The following is a 24,836-nucleotide window of genomic DNA, read 5'->3' as shown; positions in this document are numbered from 1 at the left end:
AGTGAATCAAAGATAAATTGTCCGTACTAAAACAAAAAAGCCATAAGAAGTTTTATGACATTTCATCTCAATTCATCTCTCTTGCAAATCAAAGTGCACACCTGAGAGACTTCCAACCTCTTCAGCATCAAACACCTGTTTCAGAGCCAGAGCACACATCATTAGGTTCTGAAATTTCATCAGGAGATTTAGATAAATTTATCCCTCAAAAATTCAATTTAACTAGACACTTTTAGATGCAATATTCTAATATGAAGTGCCACCACCAACTGTTTGCCACCAGATGCTTTTGACTATCACCTTTCAGGAGACTTCTTGCCTTTTACTTCTAAGAAGTTATCAGAATGCTACATTATTTTGAGCATATGAAACTCCACATTTGACCTTTAACTTCACTGGACTTCCCTTTTTCTTACCACACAAAGATGTCATGCAAAGATGTGAAAGGCTAATCTATGGAAAATCCTATAATGTTATCACATAGAAGGTAAATATGATTTGAGAAAAAATTGCTATTACTCATGTGAAGTCTCTTGAAAATTAAACGCCATGTAAGTTCTTTACATTTTTACAATAAAATGTGGTACAAGAATAAATATACCATACACTGTTCTTTAAGGTAAATCCATAGGTTCATTGACAGCTGTTCTGGAATGGGATCAAGAGATTTGCCTTCCTACTTTAAACTAGGTAAGTAGCTATCTTCTGTGTTTCAAGATACATACATAGCTGCAATGAGAATCAAGTGACTTCTGCAGGGTTACAGGACAGGGATGGCAGGAAAGCAACTGAGAACTGGAATTCTCTTTTTCAATAAACAGGAGAGGTCAGGAGGGAGACATGAATTTAATATGTGTCTTACAAAAAAAAAACCCACTTTTGCCTATGGGAATTATTAACTATCTTTTCCACAGTTGTAGAGACAAAAGCTTGGAATGGAAAGTTTGGTTGTCAATAGTCAAACCATGCATTATTCATTTTCAAAGCCAAGAATCTTTATATAAAGTGCAGTAGCCATTGCAAAATAATGTGTTCATTAATCACATCTCTACATGTGATAAAGAAAATGAGACAAGTTGTGCTAGCATATTATGAGGAAAGACATCAAAACTAATCATTTAAGTAACTTTGATATCTTTATCAATATTCCATATAAACTAGATTCACATTGTTAAACACAGTCAATCCAATAATTTTATGGAGAACTTAGAAAAATGTTGACATAGTAATTTGAACTCTAATGTGACTCCAACCTTGTTATAGAGGGATACAAAATAATGATGAAATCCTGAGTCTCTATTACTGAGGATCTACTTGAGAAAAATGAATATGTATCAAATACTTACAGATTCATCTAATGATAAAGTGTGTAAATTAGTTTTTATGTGTAGAAAAAAGAAATGAATTGGGCTGTGTCTCTGCATTGAATTCATGTGGGTGGGTCCAGGATGTGGCTTAAGCTATATATTGAAGGAAGGATATATGTGTGTGTGTGTGTGTGTGTGTGTGTGTGTGTGTGTGTATTTGTATAGAATATGGTTACATTTTAGATAACATGGTGACTTTGAGATAATGGAAATGGTATAGTACCCAAATTCCTAATATTCAGATCTGAAATTCACAAAGTTTTGAAAGCAGAAAGTTTTAATAACTCACTTATTGATAAAAGAGAACTTAAATTGATATAATAATTTTTTTAAAGAGAGAGTGGAGAGAGAGAGAGAGAGAGAGTGAGAGAGAATTTTTTTTTAATATTTATTTTTTCAGTTTTTCGGCAGGCACAACATCTTTGTATGTGGTGCTGAGGATCGAACCCGGGCCGCACGCATGCCAGGCGAGCGCGCTACTGCTTGAGCCACATCCCCAGCCCCTGATATAATAATTTTAATGGTATACCAATTATTGTATTTATGTACTTAGCTTCAAAAATATTAATGTTTATTCAGAAATGCAATGATCAGATCCAACTAGGTTGTAACATAATATATAGATATGTGATTCCATTTGTACTTTTCTAATATCAGAAATTTCAGAATCCTGTTAAAGCTCAAATACCCAGGACTCTGGGTAAAGGACTGTGAGACTTTATCTGTGGGAATGAGAAAGAGGGAAAAAAGACTAAGACATCAAGGTAGTCAGAATGAATAATGCAAAATTAAGTGATTACACAGAACCTTTAAGATAGGCTAATGGTAGAAACTGATGCAGGAGGTGTTAGGTGGGTATCACTGATTCTTCAGAATGAGTGTAATATAGTAACAGTGACATTGAGGGAAGAATTGTACCACAATGAATTTGATATAATAGATAGGATAAAGAGAAAAGCTCAGTTGAAAAATCAGAAAATTAATGTGCTACTTTACTTTCCAATGGTAAGAGCAAGCTAAAATTTCTGATGCTTTAGAAGAGCTGCTGATGCATGTATAAAAACACATTTAACTATCATTGTTATTATTAACAGAGAAAGACACTATCTGAAACATGGAAGGAGAAAGAATTTAAGACATAATTTAAAGAAAATTATAGGATTAGGGACAGTGAACAACATAATTAAGTATAGCAGCAAACGTCGAAGTTGACCCTAAACCTGTGTTTTTGTGGTCTGGGGAAAAGAGGCTTATTATACTGGAAACAATAGAAAAACTTTGGTGGTTTATTTGTTCACCTCAAGGCCTGAAGGTAATGGTCTTATTTTTAAAAGGGGACATAGAAGTACCATGGAAGTAATTGTAAATTAAATCAAACACAGGAACAATAATAAAGCAAGTATCCATAGATTATTACAAATTTCTAAAATAGTTAGTGGATATGGATTCATGCATGATAAACCACTAAGATACAAAATAGGCAAATTTTAACTATGTGAAAAGGTTGTTTGTTTGCTCTGGTCTTTTTTCCCCCAGCAAAATGATAAAATAATTAGATGTCATGAACATATTCTTCTCAATTCTATGACTCAAACATGGTCAATTTGCTTTGGACATAACTAATAAAGCCATAGGAATGTCAAAAGACTACCTGGACTAACACACAATCAAGCTATAGAAGAGTTTGTAACAGTCCCTGGAGAGGGACTGGAGGTGGATTGAAAGCACGATTTATAATGGAGCCTCTGACTAATTTTGGAATCCATTTTCTTCCAAACAGCCATGGTTTGACAGGTGACGTCCAGAATCACTAAATGAGCTAATTTTGTTATTCTACTTAGCTGCATCATATTTAGTACATGGATTATTCTAGAAAAGGATATATTATCAAACCTTTTATGGAATATGTCCAATAAATAAAAAATTTGATTATCTAAAAAAGTTATTTGGGGGTGAAATCACTTTGTTTACCAAGGAATTTACTAGATAAATATTTTAATATTTTACCAAATGAGTGTCTCTATTGAAAACTCTGTCTTCATTTTTCCACTAAAAATAAATCTCATATAGTTTTTAATTAAGCTCCTAGCAAGCATGGAGCTGTTTGTTGCATGTACAAAGATAAATGATATAATTCCTGTGTCCTTAGATGTTGTAGTCAAGTATCCTAATACCAAATTCCAACAAAGCATGTCAGGTCACCAATCAGAAATAGATTACTAACCCAAATAATTAATTTATCCTACCTGATGATGCTGGAGTTTCCCTATCAATATGTTCAAGTGCATGGGTTATAAAGTTAGTCAAATTTTAGTTCAAATTTTTAGACAGTTGGTTAATACATTTATGAATTTTGGGCAACTTATTTTCTGTGGCCTCATTTTTCTCATACTACAGAGATACAAGTATCTTTCCTATAGCACTATTGTGATGATTAAACATACATAGAGTACAGTGTGGCATAGAGATGTTATTCAAAAAATATTCCTTTTCTAAAATCAATGTCTCATTCTTGTTTTTCTATACTCCTCCAGTTCCTGTGGTTTCCTGGGTTTTTATGTTATCCCATCTTTTGAATACTGATTTATCCATTAGTGAAAGAAGGAGTAAACACTTATGAACTTCACTAGTTTTCTGTAATAGCAGTTATATTGCATGGGTTCAACACAGATGAACATGTGCTTAAAATATCATAGCAAAAAAATTAAATTTGGTACTATGAATTTATGGTGTTATTAATAACTTACAATTTACTAAATATTTCTACATGTATTTTTTCATTTTTTATAATTATTTTTAAAGGTAGATGCTATAATTTTTCCTATTCTTTAGAAAAACATGGAGAATGTTAATGCAGGTGAAATAAGACATAGTACCTGATTCGAAAATAAATACACCTGATCCAAAATCCTTGCTCTGCTGGAGATGTGGTATAACTCTGACAATCCCCCAAAGGCTCACCAGCTTCAGAGATTTTCTTGCAGGTTTTAAAGTGCATTATATTAGTTTCCTATTGCTTCTGTAACCGCTTACCTCTATTTTAGTGGATTAAAAGCAATAAAAATTTATTCATTTACAGTACTTACAGTTTTGGAAATCGGCAGTCCAAAATTATTTCAACTCGGCTAAAGTCAAAAGAGTGAGCAGGGCTGGTTTCTTCTTGAGGCTGTGAGGTAAGACTGTATTTCTTGGCCTTTCTGAGCTATAAGTGGTAGCCTGCACTCCTTGGTTTTCACTCTATACTCAGAGTACATCTCTCCAGCCTCTACTTGAGACATCACATCACCTTCTCTTCTGATCGGACAACTTCACTTCATTTTTTGATTAATCGTTTTTTCTTTATTTAGTTGTGTATGGGGTGGGGGTCCTGGGGAGTAAACCCAGTGCCTGAAGTGTGCTTGGAAAGTGATCTATCATCGAGCCACAACCCCAGACCCTTTGCTTCATTTTTATAAGGATCTTTATGGTTACACTGGATCCATCTCAAAAATCCAGGAAACTCTCCCCCACTCAAAATTCTTAATTGAATTACATTTGGAAGGTTTTAAAGTAACATAGGTTCTAGAAATCACAGACTGGTCATATTTGGAGAGTCATTATTCAGCCTACCAGGAAGATTCCACTTATCTTCAAAATAACTCCCTAAAATTACATGGCTAGAAAAATCACTTTGGGAAAAATGTAACAGAATTAAATATCATTGTTGACTTTGAATCATAACAGAAATATTTTGATTTATTCTTATCTATTAAAATAGAAAGCTATATTTCCAAATATTGAATAACACAAAATACTAAATAAATAAAGCAATATTAATAAAGCAGAATTATTTAAAGCATAGCATTTCTTTGTACATAAAACAAGATTTTCCTCCAACAAATACATGTTAATGGAACAGATGTATTAAAAGAATAGCATTTTCATGTAACAAGGTTATCTATTACTTATGCTGCTTCTGTACTCACTTTCTTCTATTTCTATTAAAATACAATGCATTATATTCATATTCAGCTGTATTAGCCACCATTTCCAATATACTTGTTTATCTGATGCAAGGTTAATGCAGTATCACGGAATTTTGTGGAATAAGAATTTCTTGTTATTGAACAGGAGTTATAACAACACCATCAAAGGCTTTGTGTTGGATGTGATACAAAGAGAAGAAAAAAATTATAAAACTAATATAAATTAGGAGAGAGTATTCTAATAATGACTTTCCCACATGACATTTCATATTGTGCAGATTATGAACTGGTCCAGCATGCCAGAAAACTATATTTTTAATTGGTCTTTATAACCATCTTCCCAACCTCTGAAAGATATTAGCTAATAAAGGAGAACATGGCTTGCATTATTTAGGGCCTGAGTAATTAGCAAGTCAGTCTCCAGATAAAACTGATAGGCTTTATTATTGGAAAAAATCTAGGCTATCACATTAACTACATCTTTGCTATAATAAAAAAACACTGAGGTGGCAGAGATCTGCTGTAGTATCTTCTCATCTGAATTGTTTTCAATGTACATCAAACAAGTTTTTCTTTAATTTGAATTTAAATAATGGTTTCTACCAACTGGCTGAGAAACATTAATGCCTTCATTTTCCTTTGGGACAAAAGAAACTGGTTTATGTATCACAAACCACATCTAATTCTTAGTTTCTCTTGCAGTCAATAGCAGCATTTGCTATCACATGCACTGAAATTGAAAAGTGCTGACCAAGGGGGAATATAAATTAAAAGGAAATTAAATACTCTCTAACAGATGAACAGAGTCATTAGTTATGAACTTCAGTGAAGTAAAAAAAAAAATGTAATCAGCAGGGGTTCAGGATTTGTTTGGTTTTGCTTATGTGTATTGTGCCTGAGTGTGTGTCACACACACAAATATCCACATTAGAAACACAGGAAACTCTCAGACCTACTAAAGAGGCTAGCATGTAATAGACAACAAGCATCAAGTGAGGCAAAAATTTAAAATAAGCATTAGAGTTTAACTGAACATGATCCCATGTTCAGGGGGTGACAGAAAGGTGTCTATCCTCTGAGTATAAGAACGAATTTTCAGTGAACTAGACTCCAATTCATTCATTTCAAAAATGTACTTTAAGGGCTTGTATTTTAACTCATTACACTGGGTACACATATGATTGCACAAATGATGCAACTCTGCACTGTGTACAACCAGAGAAATGAAAATTTGTGCTCAATTTGTGTACAATAAAATGAAATGCAATGTGCTATCATGTATAACTAAATAGAAAAAATTATTTAAATGGAGGTTTTGTTATATCTTTCTAAGATACTTAAAAGACAGAAAATATTGGTAGAATTCAATTTTAATTTGGAAAAACAATCATAAGAAAATACTTTTAAAAGAATCCAGACAAAATGGGCACAGACTGGGTGTTAGTTGCTATTGTAGAGAAAAATCATGTGGTCTAATATTTTTAAAAAAAATCATCAGTTTGAATTGGGAGGTTTGGCTTGAGTCTCCCATTAAAGTGACCAGTGACTTGAGTAAAAGTGTCAGGTAATATTACAAATATCAAAATGCATTTTGTTTTCAATTAAACAAGATTACACCTTCACTTCTTTCCCACAATAATATGCTCTAATTCTTTAGCCTTGGACTAGTTGGCCTTTTCTGTTCCATTTGATATAATGTACTGATTGAGACCATGGGCTTTGTAGTCTGTGCTCCATGCTTTAGCCAGTTATTTGAGAACAACCTCATCAGTCTCACCTGTGAAATGAAAATCATGTTAATAACACTTGTGAAATAAAATCATATTAATAACTAGTCATAATAATAATCATATAAAAAAACTAATGAGAGGGTTACACAATGGAGACGGCTTAGAAGGAACAAATTAGAAGGATCACCTAAATATAAACATTTTAGAATTCAGAGAAAATCTGAAGTAGTACAAATATTCCTTTAGAAGAACTTTCTACTTCCTGTCATATGATATGTAGAGGAGGCTGAAGTCAGAAAGGGAATGTACTGTGGAATATATCCAGGTCAGAAGACACACTTTGAAAGCCAGAGAGATCACAAGCCTCACTCCCCAGTTCTCAGCATGAGGACATGAAAAGCCTCTACCTAGCTTATGTAAGTTGAACTGATGTATTTTGTATCATCCAGTGACTCAAAAGAGCCAGGACTTGAAAAAAGAAGATATGTTTTAACTCTGGGCAGGGACAAAATATAATCAGAGAGATGTATGCTAGAGGATTATAGAGATTCAGAATAATAAGAGATAGATTCATACTTGGGAGAACAATGAAGGATTTATTAAAAAGAGCCTTTGAAATGGGCCTGTAGAAGAACATTTGTGATTTTGATGCATGGAGATGAAGATAAGAGAAGGAATGCCAAATGCAGGGAGAAGTAGGAAAAAAAAACACAAGCAGACACCAAATGAATAATAATTATCTTCCATTTCCACAAATGTTGGGTAGTAGACCATGACAAAATACTTGTAATACTTTTTAATCTAGATTTGATATGGAAATTCAAAAATGTTTATTTTTAAGTCATATTTACTTTTTAAAATATTTTGAGGTATAGTTGATTTATAATAATTCACCTATTTAAATTGTTTAATTTAATAAATAATTTAATAAGTTTTGACATGAGTACACAGCTGTGAATGAACATTACACTCATGATATTCAACATATCATACCTATAACTCCTGAAAGTTTTCTGATATCCCTTTATAATCATTATCCCACAATACTGCAGTGAATAAAAACAATAATAGTGGGCATTCTTGCCGTGTTTCAGATCTTAGAGAAAAAAAATTAACAGGTTTTTACCACTGAATATGATGTTAACTGTGGGTTTTTCATATATATAGCTTTGTTGTGCTGAGGAAAATTCCATTTGCTACAGTTTAATTAGGAATAGTGTCCCTCAAAAGTCCATTTATTAAAGTCTTGGTCCCTAGGAAGGTGCTATTGGGAGATGCTGTGGACCTTAGGAGGTAGATGGGAGATCCTTAGGTTATTAGGGAAGTGCACTAAAAGAGAACTCTAGGACCCATTTCTATGTCTCTCTCTGCTCCCTGGCTTGATGTGTAAGCAGCTTACTATGCTATGCATTCCCACTGAGATGTGCCACCCTTGCTAGAGGATCAAAGCCTTACAGCTTTCCAATCTTGGTCTAGAATTTTCAGAACCATAAGTTAAAGTAAACTTTTTCCTTTTATAATTTAATTGCTTCAGCTATTTCATTATAGGTGAAGCTAACTAATACACATCTGTATCATATTGGCTCAGAATTTTTTTATCATAAAAGGCATTGGATTTTGTAAAATGAATTTGTTTTTGCATCTAGTGAGAGGATCATGTGATTTTTATTCCTTTATTTAGTTAATATGAACTATTATCAGGAGTAGCAGGAAAAATAAATTTTAAAAATGTCTAAATCTGAAAGGAAGAAGTAGAAATATCTGTTCACAAATGATATGATCCTATTTACAGAAAACTTTGCAAACTTCACATACCTGCAAAACTAAAAACATTATAAACTTGCAGAGAATAAAAATCAATATATAAAAATCAGTAGTATTCTTATACATTAACAATACACTATCTAAAAAATTAATTAATAAAATAATCCCATTTACTATAACATTAAAAATAATATAATGCTTAGGAATACACTTACTAGGGAAGTAAAAGACTGCAAATTGTAGAACCTTGATGAAAGAAACTAAAGCATAGAAATCAAATGTGAAGGCATCTTGTACTCATGGATTGGAAAATTTAATATTGTTAAATATTCATACTACCCAAAGTGATTCATGGATCCAATCTAATCTGTATCCAAACTCTGAATTACTTATAAAAATAGAGAAAAAAATTCTAAAATTAATTTGAAATCACAAAAGACCCTAAATAAACAAAGTAACTTTGAATGAGAAAGAAAATATCTGGAGGAATCTACTTCCTGAATTCAAATTGTATTTTAATGCTGCAGTAATCAAAACAATTTGTTACCGGCATACAGGCAGATAAATGGAGCAATGGAACGAAAAACAGAGCTCAGAAATGAACCCAGGCACTTATGATCAATTGATCTTCAACATGTATGCCAAGAATATACAATGGGAAAAGGAGAGTTTTTTCAAACAATTAGTGTTGGCAGAACTGGTTCTCTATAAGAAAAAGAATGAATTGAATCCTTATCTTATGTGCAAAACTCAAATCAAAATGGATTAAAGGCTTAACTATAAGACTTGACATGATAAAGCTTCTAGAGTAAAATAGCAGAAAAGCTTGGCATTAACCTTAGCAATGATTTCTTGGATATGACCCCAAAAGCAAAGGCAACCAAGCAAAATAGTAAATAAGGACTTCATCAAATTAAAAAGTTTCTGCATAGCAAAGGATACAATCAATAGAATGAAAAGACAGTGCATGGAATGAGAGAAAATATTTGTAACTCACATATCTGAAGCATATAGAGCTCCTACAACTTAATAGCAAAAAATAAATAAATAAATAATCCAATATAAGGGCTGGGGTTGTGGCTCAGTAGTAAAGTGCTCGTCTTGCTTGTGCAACACCCTGGGTTTGGTCCTTGGCACCACATAAAAAAAAAAAAAAAACAAATAAGTGAAATAAAGGTATTGTTTCCAACTACAACTAAAAATAAAATATTTTAAAAATCCAATATAAGAATAGACAAAAGAATTAAAATATTACAAAAGTAGACATGCAAATACCCAAAGCATACAAAAGATGCTCAACATTACCAACAACAGGGACAGGTAAACCAAAATAAAAAAGTATCATCTCATTCCTGTTAGTGTGGCTATTTAAAAATATACAAAAATATAACAACAGTTGACAAGGAAGAAGATAAAATGATATTCTAGTGTACTGTTGGTGGGAAGGTAATTAATGGAAAAACTATTAAGGAACCTCCAATCAAAAATAGAACTATTGGGGCTGGGGATGTGGCTCAAGCCATAGTGCACTTGCCTGGCATGCTTGCAGCCCTGGGTTCGATCCTCAGCACTACATACACATAGTGATGTTGTGTCTGCCGAAAACTAAAAAATAAATATTAAAAAAATAAAGTTCTCTCTCTGTCTCTCTCTCTCTCTAAAAAAAAAAAAAAAATAGAACTATCATGTGATCCAGCTATCACACTTCTAAATATATATGCAAAAAAATTGAAATCAGGGAATTGAAATACATCTATACTTCCATTTTCATAAGAGTATTGTTTGCACTAGCCAAAACAACCTAAATCCCACTGATGGATGAATGGGCAAAGAAAATGTAATATATACATGCAATGGGATAATATTCATTTTTTACAAAATATTTATTTATTTTTTTAGTTGTAATTGTCAATACCATTGTTTTATTTATTTATTTTTATGTGGTGTTGAGGATTGAACCCAGGGCCCGACACGTGCTATGTGAGCATTCTACTGCTGAGCCCCAACTCCAGCCCCTTATATTCATTCTTAAAGAAGAAAATCCTGCCAATTGTGACAAAATGGAAGAAACTGGACATCATGCTAAGTGGAATAAGCCAGACACAGAAAAGCAAATATTACTTAATCCCACTTAAAATGAGGAATCTGGAATAGTCAAACAAATAAAAGCAGAAAATAGAATGGTAGTTTCCACTGATAGGAGAAGCCAAAACAAAGAAATTTTAATCAAAGGTTATACAACTTCAGCTATGTAAGAACAAAATCCTGGATCTACAACTGTACAGCATAACACTATAGTTAACAATGCTATCTTGCATATGTAAATGCTTACAAAGAGGGTAAATCTTATGGTGTTTTTATCACAAATAATAGTATTAACAAAATGGGTAGTTGGAAATGTATGAGTTGATGGATATGTTTATAATGTGGAGTGTGAATATGATTTCATGGGTATATATTTATCTCCAAATTAATCAAATCATGTATTTTAAATATGTACCACTTTTATACATCAACCATAATTCAATGTTTCTAATAAAACATGAGTTGATCAAAAAATGGCATTAAATATAGCATATAATAATTTCCAATAAAGAAATTTAAAAATAACACTACATAGTGAAAATATCGACTAAATAGGGAAATATATAAGATTTTTACATTATTACTTAAATCTCTTTCAAGGATAATTGAGTCTTTTAACACAAAGTTTAGTCTTTTGGGTGTTGAATATTTTGTATTTCTATAACTTGAGTTTTCCTTTTGGAATTCAGTTAATTTACTTGAAAACTGTTTTATTCTCTTGGATCTTACAGTTAAAATTTCTTAGGCATCCCCAAAATTAATTATCCCTCTCTAACAAGGCAAGTCCCTCTGATTACTCTACCAGTGCCCATGAATAATGAGAGAACCCAGATTGACTGGCAGGAACGGCACTGTGTGAGCCCCAGGAAACATTCTCTCCAATTGTTCTGGATATATTTTCCCTGGCCTCATACAGTTTCAATAGACTCATCCACTGGTCAGTACTATAGATCTAGAGATAGTCATCACCACATCAAGGATTCAGCAAAGCACAGTAGAATCTCTTTTTGTGCACATTTCCTCTCTCTCTCTTTTTTTTTTCCCACTGCCTAAATCTAGAGCCCTAATTTCCCACAGTTCTCAGTTCCACCTCCTCAATTCAGGTTTTCCTTCAAGCTTCACCTGGGATCTCCCCTCTGTGCAGCAGCCTGGAAATTTTCTCAAGGCATTCACCTCATGCAATCCTAGAGCTCATCTCAGATATTTGATGTATTGTAGGAATCTCTGTTCTTCATTCAAATCCAGACTTCCTTTGGATAAAATTAACATGTCAGAGGAACACTGGAAGGCATAGAAAAATCTCTGTTCCAGGATGTAGATTATATACCTACTTAGCATCTTCCCACTGTTTCTTTATACACACATCCCCAGAAAGAAGTAGCCAGCCAATAAGAACACATGGATTATCTGCAGGAGGAACATCAGCAGAGGGCAAAGGAGCTTTGTCGAAGAGATCTATGTTATTGTCCTCATTGCCTCATTTTTATTATTTTCTACAATGATCTCCAAACTAATGCTAGAATTGACATGAGGGATTCTCAAAGGAAACCCTGGACTACTGTCATTACTGATTCTAAAGTCTATTGCCAGCTTGGTGTTGTTAAAAGAGCCTTTTATTTTGGTAACCTGAAGCCAGACACTTGAAAGTTTCTAGGGTAACTTAAAAGGATTTCAAGTTTCATTAACCTAAAAAAAAAATATATAGAACATGCTGAGAGCCATAGCCATAGCCGAGTCTGTATGGCCCCTGGCATTTTGCCAACAGTATTGGTTGACAGGCGAGGCATTACTATCTGCCTCGGCTGCTGCTTTTGAGTTCTCATGCTACTTTGGAGTTCTCATGGGGATTTCTGGGGATTCCCTAAGAGTTCCCATTGTTTGGGGAAGTGCAGGAGGAGGGATTTCCGGGAGAGATATTTCCGGCTGGAGGTTCCTGGACAAGCCACGTGGCATTCGGGAGAATTCCCCGGGAGCATGTGTGAGGTTTTTTCTTGCAGTTCAAAAATAAAGTTTGTTCCTGCTTCAGTGGCTTGTGATTTGTGCCCAGCCAGACTGCGGCAAGAACACCCAACAATATCACCTAGTCCTTTGATGCTATACATTAATCTGATTCAAATATTGCATAAGAAATTATATTTGTATATCCTACCTAATCCTGAATGGGTAAGGCATATACTTTGTACATTAAAAGATGTATTCTCAGTTCCTGAAAATGTCAAAATACTGTGTGTTTTGCATCTTCTCTTCTGACACTGTTGCCAAAGAGCTGATTCCAACATGGTGTCCATTTGTGGCCCCAAGGAGCACCTGAAAGAACTTTATCTATTCATTATTACAGACATTCACATTTGCACTCCCTTTCCTCACGAATATGAGCCTTGAAACTTGACAATCTTTTCTGCCTGCTTGCAATTTAATATCTTTGATTCCAGTTAAATCTGGGACCATGAGTATATCTCTTAAATTTATTTCTCTTGTTAATCAGATATGATAATCACTGCCCCCTGCACAAAATTATTAGGAACTTACAAGTAAGTAAAATACATCTGTCATATATAGGCTCCGTAATTTTACCACACACTTTAAACATTTTATTTACTATATTAATATTGTAGGCATCAAGCACTACTCCCTTGTAGTTAAAAGCTGAGCATTTTTAATATTCTCCTTACTGATGACCTCCAAAATACTCAGAAAAGTCTAAAGGATTCACCATCTTCTATGTTCAAGTAATCCTCTCCAGGAGCAAAGTCCTATGAACAACTGTACACACCTTTAGTCATCACCTTGGAGGTCCCTGTGGTAAGAGCTGAAGAGCAGTCAGACTCTTTCCTCTTCCTCTTCTCCAGTTCCCTCCTCTGCTTCCTTTCCATGCTGCAGGGCAAATATTAATTTATTCTTAATTCCGGCAGAAAACTAAGGTAATAATGTTTTGATTTCTAATATTCTCAAACTGATATTTCAAGTAAATAAAAAATATATAAATTCCCTAAGCATCAATGATGAGTTAATTCCCAAAGAAGTCATTCTAACATTTTGACTTATAACAAAAACCCACAAAAGCCCTGATTTATTATCCAGTACATTTTTCTCTACTAAAAACCCAATACATGGTATAAAACTAAACACAAAGGTCTTAAAAGACATTAAACAATACATTGTGGGATTTGGGATTTTCTTTAAAAATGATTTCATGCCCTACTTTAGGAAATAGAAAGACTTTTTTTTTTTTTTTTTTGCAACTACTGGAGGAGGGGAGAAGGTATTAAAATACCATGTCTCTCATCAAATCGAAAAGAACTTTTTTTTTTTTTCCGAATTTGGTGATACATGGTAGTAATTCATACCTTTCTCTCTCCTACCTTAAAACCCACAGCCCACATCTCCCAAAATACAACAAGTAGGACAGTTTCTGTGAAATCTTTAATAAATTTTCTATACCTATATAAGATTACCCTTCAGGTTTTCATTTTTAGGGGAGAAGAGTTATCATGGTTTTCACATAAATGAGAGATAATGCACTCAGTGTTCTACACCATGCTGTTTTCATTTAATAGTATGCCTCGGAGATAAATATGTACTTATTATGGAATTTTTACTAATTTTACTCCCCCCCTGCCCAGGAACAAATTGTATTATTCTGTGTTTTTGTCCTTTTATTAATATTCAAACTCTTTGGTTGCTATATCTTAATTAAAGTCAGTCCTCTATAACTATGGGTTTAGCTTTCATTTAACCAATCTGAGATCAAAAATATTCAAAAAATTAATTATGTCTATACTGAACATGTAGAGATATTTTCTTGTTATTATTCTCTAACCAGCACAGTGTATACAGCTATTTAAATAATATAAACACTGCATTAAGTATTATAAGTATTATGGAGATGATTTAAAGACTATAGGTATATACACATAGGTTGTATGCAAGTATTCTTCCATTTTATACAAGAAATGTGAGCATCAGCAGAGATTTTAATATCTTCAGAAGTCCTGTACCTCATCCTCCTTGGGATTTGGAGGAAAGACTGAACTTACCAGGCATATCAGAAAGGAACGTCAGAGCTTCATCTGTGCCAAAGAGGAGGAAATTGAAAAGGTGTCATGGTAATAAAAGCTTATTTTATTGGTTTCTTATCTGAATTGATTCTGCATACTTTCAACAGTTCTAGATATTTTATACTTTCACTCAAAAGCCTCCATTGTTCCCAAATATTTATTTAATCATATATAATTATCTTAACTGATCACCTAGGACCATGCAATATCTGCAAAGCTTTATGTCCTAGTATTCCTCTACACAAATCCCATGCTTTGTCTAAAGTGGCCTTACTGTTTAAAGAGGCCCCCACATTACTACCTCCTTGTTTTTGCTTAGTTTTACTCTGTTAGGAAGCCTTCTCCTTCCTCTAATAGTAAAAATGTCACAGAACCTCTTTTCCCAAAACAGGGCACGAAATCATTTTAAAATAAAATCCTGTAACACATTGTTTACATGCCTTTTAAGACCTGAGTACTTCTCCTTTATTAGACATACCTGCATACCTAGTATCCCTTCTAGGGTGACTATTAATTACTAAAGAGCAGTGGCAATGTCTTTCTCTTCTGTGTATATCATGCAGTACTCAGCACAATATCTGAGGTAAGTTCTCAATAAATATTTGCTGATTTGAACTGAATTGAATTTGGTACATTTCTACCCCAGCATGGAAATAAATTTCTGATTTATAATGAGGATTTGTGGTAAATATTTCAGCTAGACTTACTAGAATTTATCTATTCCATTAAATTAAAGGCAACTGTGCAGTCGCCAAATAGGTACTTAATATTTTTCTAAAAAGTAAACAGGTTTAAGTTTTCATTTAGTGATAAAGATCAAAAATAAAAAGGAAACTATCAGCAGTAATAGTTCCCATTACAGGGAATGAAAATATTTGGCTTTTAATAAGGTACAGACCAGAATGCAATGATAGAAAAAGTAATGAAAAATAGTAATCATTTTTCCCTAGAGCTGATTGAAGTCATAAAAAAAGAAAAGGCTCTTGGGTGCCATGTTGTCAAACAAGAGTAGAATAACAAAGCAAGTTGATCAAAAGAAATAAATTCAAATTTTATCTTCAAATAAACAATATAAGTTAAATTTCACACCTGACCAAAAAAAAAAAAAAAAAAAAAAAAGGCTATTTCTTAGGGCTGGGTTCTAAGCTTTTCAATGCCTTTGGTTTTCTTCCATCCAAAATAAAGTCAATGGATGAGTTCTTACTTGATATAATATCTCATTTAGGTCAAGATTATTTAACACATTTCATCACTCTCATTGAAGTCCTGGAACTTGGCACATGGCTTTGACAAACTATCATTAGGAAGAACAGGGAATTTCTAACAGTTATTGGAGAATCACATCATGGGGAGAAGATGGTGAAAATGACCTTCTCAATGCATTCATTTTTCATTTCCTCAGTATCACAACTTTTCCATCTGAGTTTTCAATATTTCCATTGTAAATGTATCAGATATCACATTTGTATAGTATGTATCAGATGATTTTCTTGTACTTACCAAAGGAAGGGTACAGAAATCAGAATATGAAAAATATGATTTTCAATTGGAAATGAAATTCAAATGGAAAAGGTATTTTTAATTATTAAGGAATTTTTGAAATCCTATCTAACTTGAAAATGGAAGTACATTTTATCTAATGGTAATATAAGGGAGAAAAAAAGTAAAATATTGTATCCCAAAAATATAAATAGACAATTTAGGAGGAAAGAATATTAAAGCAGGAAAGTTAAAAGAAGCCAATGGATCAATCATATGTTTAGAAAATAAATGTATTTTATGAGGTTTTTTCAATTTCTGAATTTAGATTCCAAGTTTGTTTGGCTTTTTGTTTGAGTTATAGCAAGCTAATTAAAGAGGAAAATAGAGCTATTTATTTACAAAGCTGATTATAGCCATAAGATCACTAGAAAAAAAAAATAGGAGATGAAGTTTTGGCATTATATTTGATGAAAAAAATCTGGTAGATTTGGATATGTTGATACAATAGTTTCCTGAACATTTTTCTTATCATCAATTTTATCACATTTCATGGTGTCCTATGAAATCCTAAGAAATTGTTATAAGAAACAACCCATCCAAAACATTTTCAATAAAATAGTTAATAACTATTGAGTGTTTATTATGAGCCACATTCACTGCTAGGTACTAGGCATTTACAGTCTCATTTAATGTTCATAAGAAAATTGTTAGTGAAATCTACAGATGAAGACTCTCAGACTTAAATCAAGTGAATTTTTCAAGGTCACACAAGTGCTAAAAGACCCACTTAGAATTCAAACCTAAGACTAGCAGACTGGAAGATGCATTCACCCATACATCTCAGAAACAAAATGAGTAGGGCTATTAAGCTATGTAACATATATTAAGTGCTCACATGCTAGATACTTTCCTTATCACTGTGGGTGTAACAATTCGTCAGATGTCATAACAATCCATGAGTAAGTAGCATTATCACCCTCCTCTAAAGAGGACTATAACAAGGCATGAAGAGTTTAAACACTTGCTCAGTATCACACAGCTCATGAGTTCAGAGCAAGGGTTCAAGTCCTAAACTGCCTAGTCCACATACAATGCTACTTTTTGTATGAAAGTTTTAGATAGCTGGGCAGCAAGAAGCTTCAGCATGCATTTTTTTGTACTGTATTGGAGATTACTTGCCCTATTGAGGTTTGGTTGCAATAGAAAGTTCAAATGAAAACAGGTAAGAGGCTTTGGGAGTTATCCAACCATGAGATTATAACTAGTTTCATAATTGTAGAAATTGAAAGAAAAAGAATGGATTTAAATCACAATTTGCTGACTGGGGTTTTGAAGAATGAAAATGGCCACAAGTCTCTGAGTCATGCAAAATGCTTGTGCTGTTGGCAGTGGAAACTGGGAAGTGGAAAGTTTCTGAGAAAGTAAATGAGATGGTGATTAATGTTTATATTTATTAGCTATTGTTTTGTTGCTTTATCATCATTTGAATTGATGGGAGGTTTTTTGCAGTATTATGTTCATTTATAAAAAGAATACAAGTTGTGGAAGGCATAGTAGTTCATTCTGATTCCATATCCCAGCCTTTAGTAAACTTTTGATATTGGAATTCACTTTACATTCCTGTATCAGTCTTTTTAGTTACAGAAGGGCTATAAAGATCAAAATAGGTCATATATGGAATATTACTTTGTAAAATATGCAAGGATGAAAACTAAAATGATTATCATTATTTCTCTGTCTAGAGCTCTACTCATGGAACAAAAACATCCCAGTTTTGTTATGCAAAAAATCTTATTCTTAAACAAATCAATCAAACTCTCTGTGCCTTTTCTATAAAATGAACTGTTAGTAGTAACCAATTCATGAGAGTATATTGAAGATCATTACTTGATGGATTCAAGGTGCTCATGAAAGTATATAGCACTTAGTAAGTCAAGAAATGAACCACAGAGTAAGTCAACACATGCCATTGCTATTATTAATACTGACATTTTTACTAACTTTATAACTTTTATTATTTGGCCATCTAATGTTGATGCTATGGTCTATTAGGCCATATAAAATTTTTAATATAATATGTATAAAAAGTAGTACCTCAATTTTCACAAGTATCCTAATATTTATAGATATTCATGATAATCTCCTAAATAGAAAAGTTTATCACATAATTAAACTCTTGCTTATTTTCTAGTTGTGTAGATACAAAAAAAATGGACGCTTTGCCTTATATGTGTACCTAAAATGTACTGTACTTATTTTTATTGAACAATCATAATTATTTATCATCCAATTGTTTAAAGTATTTCTCTTACTGTATAGTAAAAGAAGAGTAGTTCTGCTGTGTCACAAATTTGATTTAAAAACACAATGACCTTTAGTATTTTTTCCTTCATTTTCAATGAGTATGTTGAATAATCCAATAGGGAAGGCATTTTCCTTGACAGAAATTTATTATAGTAAAAAAAAAAAGTGCTGAGATTACAAAATGTTTTAAAATGTTACCATACGAATATTATTTTAGTGCATATATTTCTAGTGTAATGGCATTTGCCATCTGGCATTCTTGCAAATAAGTCTTCTTTCCTCACACACTGTACATCTTTCTGCCTGTCTTTCTCAGTTTGTGTCTATTCATAATTAATCTCTGGGTTCACGTAATAGGCCTCTCCTGCATGTTCTCTTAGCTAAGGAAACAAGTACTCAAGAGTGTAACATCATAGGCAGGGAACAAAGGATTCACATTCCACACTCTGTGTTAGAGAGCACTGATATGATTCTCAGGAGCCAAGCTTCTTAGCAACGAAAGGAAGGATTTACAGCCCTCCAGCTTTCTCAGCTACCAAAGCTCTTGAAGGCTTTCAAGAGCTGACCTTCTTAGCAAAGGGCTAGATTCTTTTAATGCACTCACTTTCAAAAGGTAGCATACCTGTTTTTCCAGTGTGATGTGGATGCTATTAAAAGGGAGTTTCCATGGATACGGACCTCAGTGGGAATGAAATAGGATTGTCCTCTTTTCAGACTCATTGTTGCTCCAAATATTCCTAAAACCTAGATCATGCCATCCTTTTATGCACCTTTCTTATGGCTAGCATCTTATTTATAAAGCATTGTCAATGATAAGAAATCAATGCCTTTCTAAATGTGTAGGTTCAAACTCAAAGGTATTTGTGTGAGAGGCTGTAAGATGAACATGGAGAAATGGTCAGTTAATTAGAGTTCATTGAGTGTGAGCTTTATTAGGGCTCTTTCATGTATGGCTTTAGAGAACACACATTAATAAGAGAAACCATCCATTTCTATGAAATAACACAGAATTTGTCAAATTTAGATCCTTCTTTAAATAATGTGAAGTTTAGTTTATATGACAATAACACCACAGGGGCTGGTGTTGTGACTCAGAGGTTCAATCCTCAGAACCACATAAAAATAAAGATATTGTATTCACCTATAACTAAAAAATACATATTTTAAAAAATAATACTATAAAGTCTCCCCTTCATTTTCTCTCTTGTATTTTTAATCAGTTAATTCTAAGAATATATATGCCCTATAGTTACATATTTCTGGAATATGATCATCAAAATACATTAAATTTTCTTTGCCAAGACCTACCTGAATGTCAAATGTAAAAGAATCAGCTCATTTGTTGAGTCTATTATCTGCCCAGCGATAGGCTTGTCTCTGGAACTGCTGTATGAAGGGGACATCTATGTTCTGGAGAGCTGATGAGACAGACAGTCGCACCACCCACTCTTCATTGAGATATAAGACCTTGCCAGGAAATTTTTCAAGCCTTGAGAAAACAGTTACCGAATATCTGAGATATTTGCCATAAATCAGTGGTGCAAGAACCCCTCACCTGGTAGAAGAGAAAGAAGAATACAGAATAAAGTTAGAATTTTCAAAGTGAGCAACTGAGCTAACTTTTTGGTATCAGAATAACTCTTCACCTTGACAAATTTTACGAATTCAGGTCAGCAGCATCAGTGATTTAACAACCCATCAGAGCATAAGAGGAAAATCAGTGTTGTCTCAAAGATACAGCTGATCAAATTGATTGAAAATTCAGCTAACTTTACTGGATATTAAGGAATTTTAATACAGTTAATGAGTTCTTGATCCCCTTACATTGATTCCTGGTCAGATAAATACAGAAAAAAAACACATTTTTTTCATGATAATTATGTTATTTTAGTTATTAATAAGCAGAAATAAATCACTCATGGAAAATTCAAAATCAATTTGTGGAATAAAAAAACTTTACTTTTTAATGGCTAAAAAGCTAATCTTTTTTCATGTATCAGATCACTTTATTTCACTTGGTGTTCGATTCTCAGCACCACATAAAAATCAAGAAATTAAAATATCACTAATTTTTGTAAGAAAAATCAAGGAATTAAAATATCACTAATTTTCTGTATTAATGTCTATATGTGAAATCATGTCCCTAGAAATGCATGTCTAACTTCTAAGGAGTGACCTAACAACTCTGTGGCATCTCATTAATTTGTGAATTGCAATCTATCAGTCTAACAAACATCAATAATTTCCACAAGAAATTTATCTGTGTTTCTGTTTGTTTTGTGTTTTGCTTTTGTTTTTTGTTTTTTGTCTTGGTAATGTAAAGATGAGAACTCAAAGTGAAGACCTATTGTTATTCTGAAAATCCAAAGTTTAATATTAACTCTCAAATCATAACTTAAAACAAGGAACAAATTAAGAGAAGAAAATGACTTGCTTTAAAGGGCACTATTTATCAGATATTCAGATGTCCTTTGAACAGTGCTTTTTCATGAAAAGTTGCACTTGAATAACCTCACTTAAACTTTAAATTGTTTCCCATTTAATTATGAAAAACCACCAACAAATAATCATTTTTGTCAAAAAATAAAACTGGAGGACAGTTATTTCAGGTTCTAACCTTTATTTCATTAAATTATTATTAAGAAGTCAATTTCCAAATAACTTTAAAAGAAACACATTTAACATATGCTTTATTAACTGCTATTTGTGCTTCTTTAGAAAAGATATTTTAAAAGATTAATTATTCTCTTAACTCTCTATGGACATTTCAGCTAAAAACTTTGAAGAATGGGAATGGTAGAAAAAAACTTTCACAGAAATTCATAAACCCTTCAAGTACCACAAATAGGTTTTAGGGAGAATGAACAATTTATTAGATTTATTGCTTGTACTTGATCACATAACGGAAGTTATAAGGTATTCTACAAAACAAGATAAAATTGAAGGTTGTTGGTGGAAACTGTTATTGTAAAATAGCCAAACGAGAGATGTGACCCAGGACTAAAGAAGATGTTATTTTATCTTTTCTGTCACCTGTATATGTCTCTCCCTTGAGTCATCTCTGAGTGTTTTCCATTGTTTTATTTCTTATCCTTGTTGTGAAAGAAGTCTTCTTGTTTAGTAAGCAAAATTAAGGTAGTTGAAGTTTATAGAGTCAATGGCTGACAAACAGTAAGGTCAATGTCCATCCCATCCTGGAAAAATTGAGGTTAGAGCAGGTGAAATTATCATTCTGTTTTGTTTTTATGGCTCTAATGGAATGCCAGAGAGTCCCTGACCTCTGCCGCCAGTCATGTCTTACTCTAATAGCAACGAGTAACCTTTGACACTCATTTAAAACAGGAAATAAGGCAAAGAATGGGTCAATATGCATGTTTGGCCAAAGAAAGTCTTTGAAATGAATTCCAAAGGGCTTTCAAGAAAATCATAACCCTTATTCATTTGGCACATAAGCATTAAAGTTATGGTCGGTAAACACATACACACACACACACACAGATACACACAATAACCTGTACCATTTATTTTCTTTCTGACCTGAAGACCTATCTACTAAGTTATCCTACAACATAACCATCCACACGTACACATTGTGATTACTGAGAGTATGGACACTGCTGCTAACTGGCTGGAAAATACAAGAGAGATGCTTTGGGAATAGAAGGTTGTTGACCTGTGCACCCAAATCTTTTTTTTTAATTTAATGTGAGTTTATTTATTTTCAAAGAATGAGAGAGGGTTTTATTTTGTTTTTCACTTTTTTATATGGAGCAATAGTACAGTTTTTGAGAAGAGTTCAACATGTGAATGGAGAATGCAAGTGCTGGTGATAAGACTGGCAATTGACTGGATACTTGATCACAATAGTGACAACAGGTGCACCACAAATGGGAAATACTCCTCATGTATATTCAAAGAAAATATCATGTTTCATTCAGAAAATGATAAAAAAATGAGTAGAAAGTTTCCATGAGGAAGAAAGCTATAGCAGAAATACAATCTAAGGCTTAGTTAAGACTAGCTGCAAATCTTAATTCTCTTACTAAAATTATGTACAAGAGGAGATTAATGATTTTAATTCATTATTTTCAATGAATTTGGATAATACTATATATCTTTTGGTATTTTTTCTTTTTATATTACTTTTGATTAAATGGTATAGTTGTCATTTAATTATTGAACAACTAGCATAGAGCAGACATTAACTAAATAATTCTTCCCTTCTCGTTAATTGATTATATATCTATCTTTATTGGAAAAAATTAATTTCATTTAATGTGATGTTATTTGTTGAAGTTCCAGAAATAGAACCATCAAATAGGATATTATATAAAGTAGTACTATGTCTTAATTTGGAATAAAAAGTTTAGACTGATTCTGGCATACACAGAACATAGACACATACAACACACATACTAAAACACACCTGCACTTTGGAAGATATCTGTAAAAATAAATGTAAACTACCTATGTAGGACAGAAGTCTTGTAAATAGGTAGTGAGCATATGATATATTTTTATTATTTTTAACTTTTTAAATTATGCATTTACTGATGTTGTAATAATAACATAAAATATAATTAATGTTTATAAACTGCCTACTTTGTTCTTTAAAATTTTTGCATTATTGATAATCATTCTTATATAACTTCTTTATTAAGAATACTATAATATACTATAATATCATATTAGTACCATTTCTTGTCTCTCACACTCATAGATACATTAATTCCTGTAATATATATTAATTGATGGCAAATGCTTCTGGTCTGCATGCCTGATGATGCTAGTCTCACTTCTTATATTAAAATAAGACTTAACTGTTATTTATTGCTTTAAAACAATGAATATGATATTGGACTCTGCTAGTATTTTACTTATACTTTACAGTGATCTGTGGAAAAATAAGATTGTATTTAATTTTCTTTTTAGTGTATTATTTATGAAGATTTATTATAAATGCTCCACTTGGTTTGTATGAAGAATAAAGATGTTTTGAAACACTGTAAATAACATAGAAATTACTTATTTTTAAGAGATTTTGTAGCATTCACTTGTGGATACATGTTGAATCCTGGGAGGACTGCTCTTTGGTAATTTTCTTTATTGTGTCAATAAAATGAAACTTCCCATTTATTCTGTGATCAGTTTTGGTAAAGTATGTTTTACTGAAAAAAAAATCATGCAATTGATTGCATAGAGTTTTGCAAAATACCTCATGTTTTGGCTGTTATTTCTTGCCTGCTCCTGATTATTATGTTATTTATTTCTTCTCCATTATTTGCTTAAGTTATTCTTTTTTAATTTATATATAATAGTGGAATGCATTAAAATTCTTACTACACATATAGAGCATAATTTTTCATATCTCTGGTTCTATACAAAGTATATTCACACCAACTCATGTCTTAGTTATCCTATTTGTCTCTTTGTCAACAAAATTACTCTTACTAGTTTTAGTGTTTTCTACCTTGAGTTCTACTTTAATATTTTTAATAATTTACTAATTATTTGCAGTTTTTAGAGCACAAAATTCATTGTACATACAAAAGCTGCTCTACTTTATTACATACATTGTTGAGGTCTTGAATATTCCTGCTTTTCTGACTATTTGATCTGGCTTTGGAAGAGACAGTATACTAAAGTCTCCTATTATTTTTGTGTATCTGACCATTTTGCCTCAAATCTCTTGTACTTTCTGCTTTATGACAGCTTCTGCTTTGCTGTTTAGTAGATAAATATTCATAAATGTCATGTCATCATTGTAAGGCACACACTTTAGATTTATAAACTTCTTTCCTTTGCTTGTTTAACACTTCTGTGGCTGCATTCTACCCTGTTGTAACCAATTTTATATCCTTCCTGCTTTTTGGCATGTCCGTTATATTTTTGACCTTGAGGTTTTTTGAATGCCTTTGCTTACCCTTGTCTCTTGTATACAACAGAGACCAAGATTTTGCTTTGTGAGCAACCTGAAGATTTTTTGTCTTTTAATAAGCAACTTAATTTCATTTCCATTTTTTGATATGACAATTTTTGTCAGTTCTGACATGTTACTGCTTTAGATATCTTTCATTATGA

The 24,836-nt window shown here is 32.6% G+C and overlaps 1 long non-coding RNA gene across 1 annotated transcript in view; it reads right to left on the bottom strand.

The window, feature by feature from the left end:
• Nucleotides 1-6,906: 6,906 nt before the first annotated feature.
• LOC143390891 (uncharacterized) overlaps nt 6,907-24,836 on the bottom strand; it is a 75,446-nt gene continuing 57,516 nt past the window's right edge. Inside the window, exons 2-5 of the long non-coding RNA XR_013090257.2 lie at nt 20,262-20,310; nt 20,064-20,141; nt 13,685-13,785; nt 6,907-7,109 (exon numbers count right to left, since the gene is read on the bottom strand). This is a non-coding gene — a long non-coding RNA (uncharacterized LOC143390891). The remainder of the gene's footprint in view (nt 7,110-13,684; nt 13,786-20,063; nt 20,142-20,261; nt 20,311-24,836) is intronic.

This window comes from Callospermophilus lateralis, chromosome 2, assembly GCF_048772815.1.
Source record: "Callospermophilus lateralis isolate mCalLat2 chromosome 2, mCalLat2.hap1, whole genome shotgun sequence".
Classification (NCBI taxonomy): domain Eukaryota; kingdom Metazoa; phylum Chordata; class Mammalia; order Rodentia; family Sciuridae; genus Callospermophilus; species Callospermophilus lateralis.
Note: the sequence above shows the minus strand (reverse complement) of the source record. Positions and strands in the feature narration are given on the sequence as shown.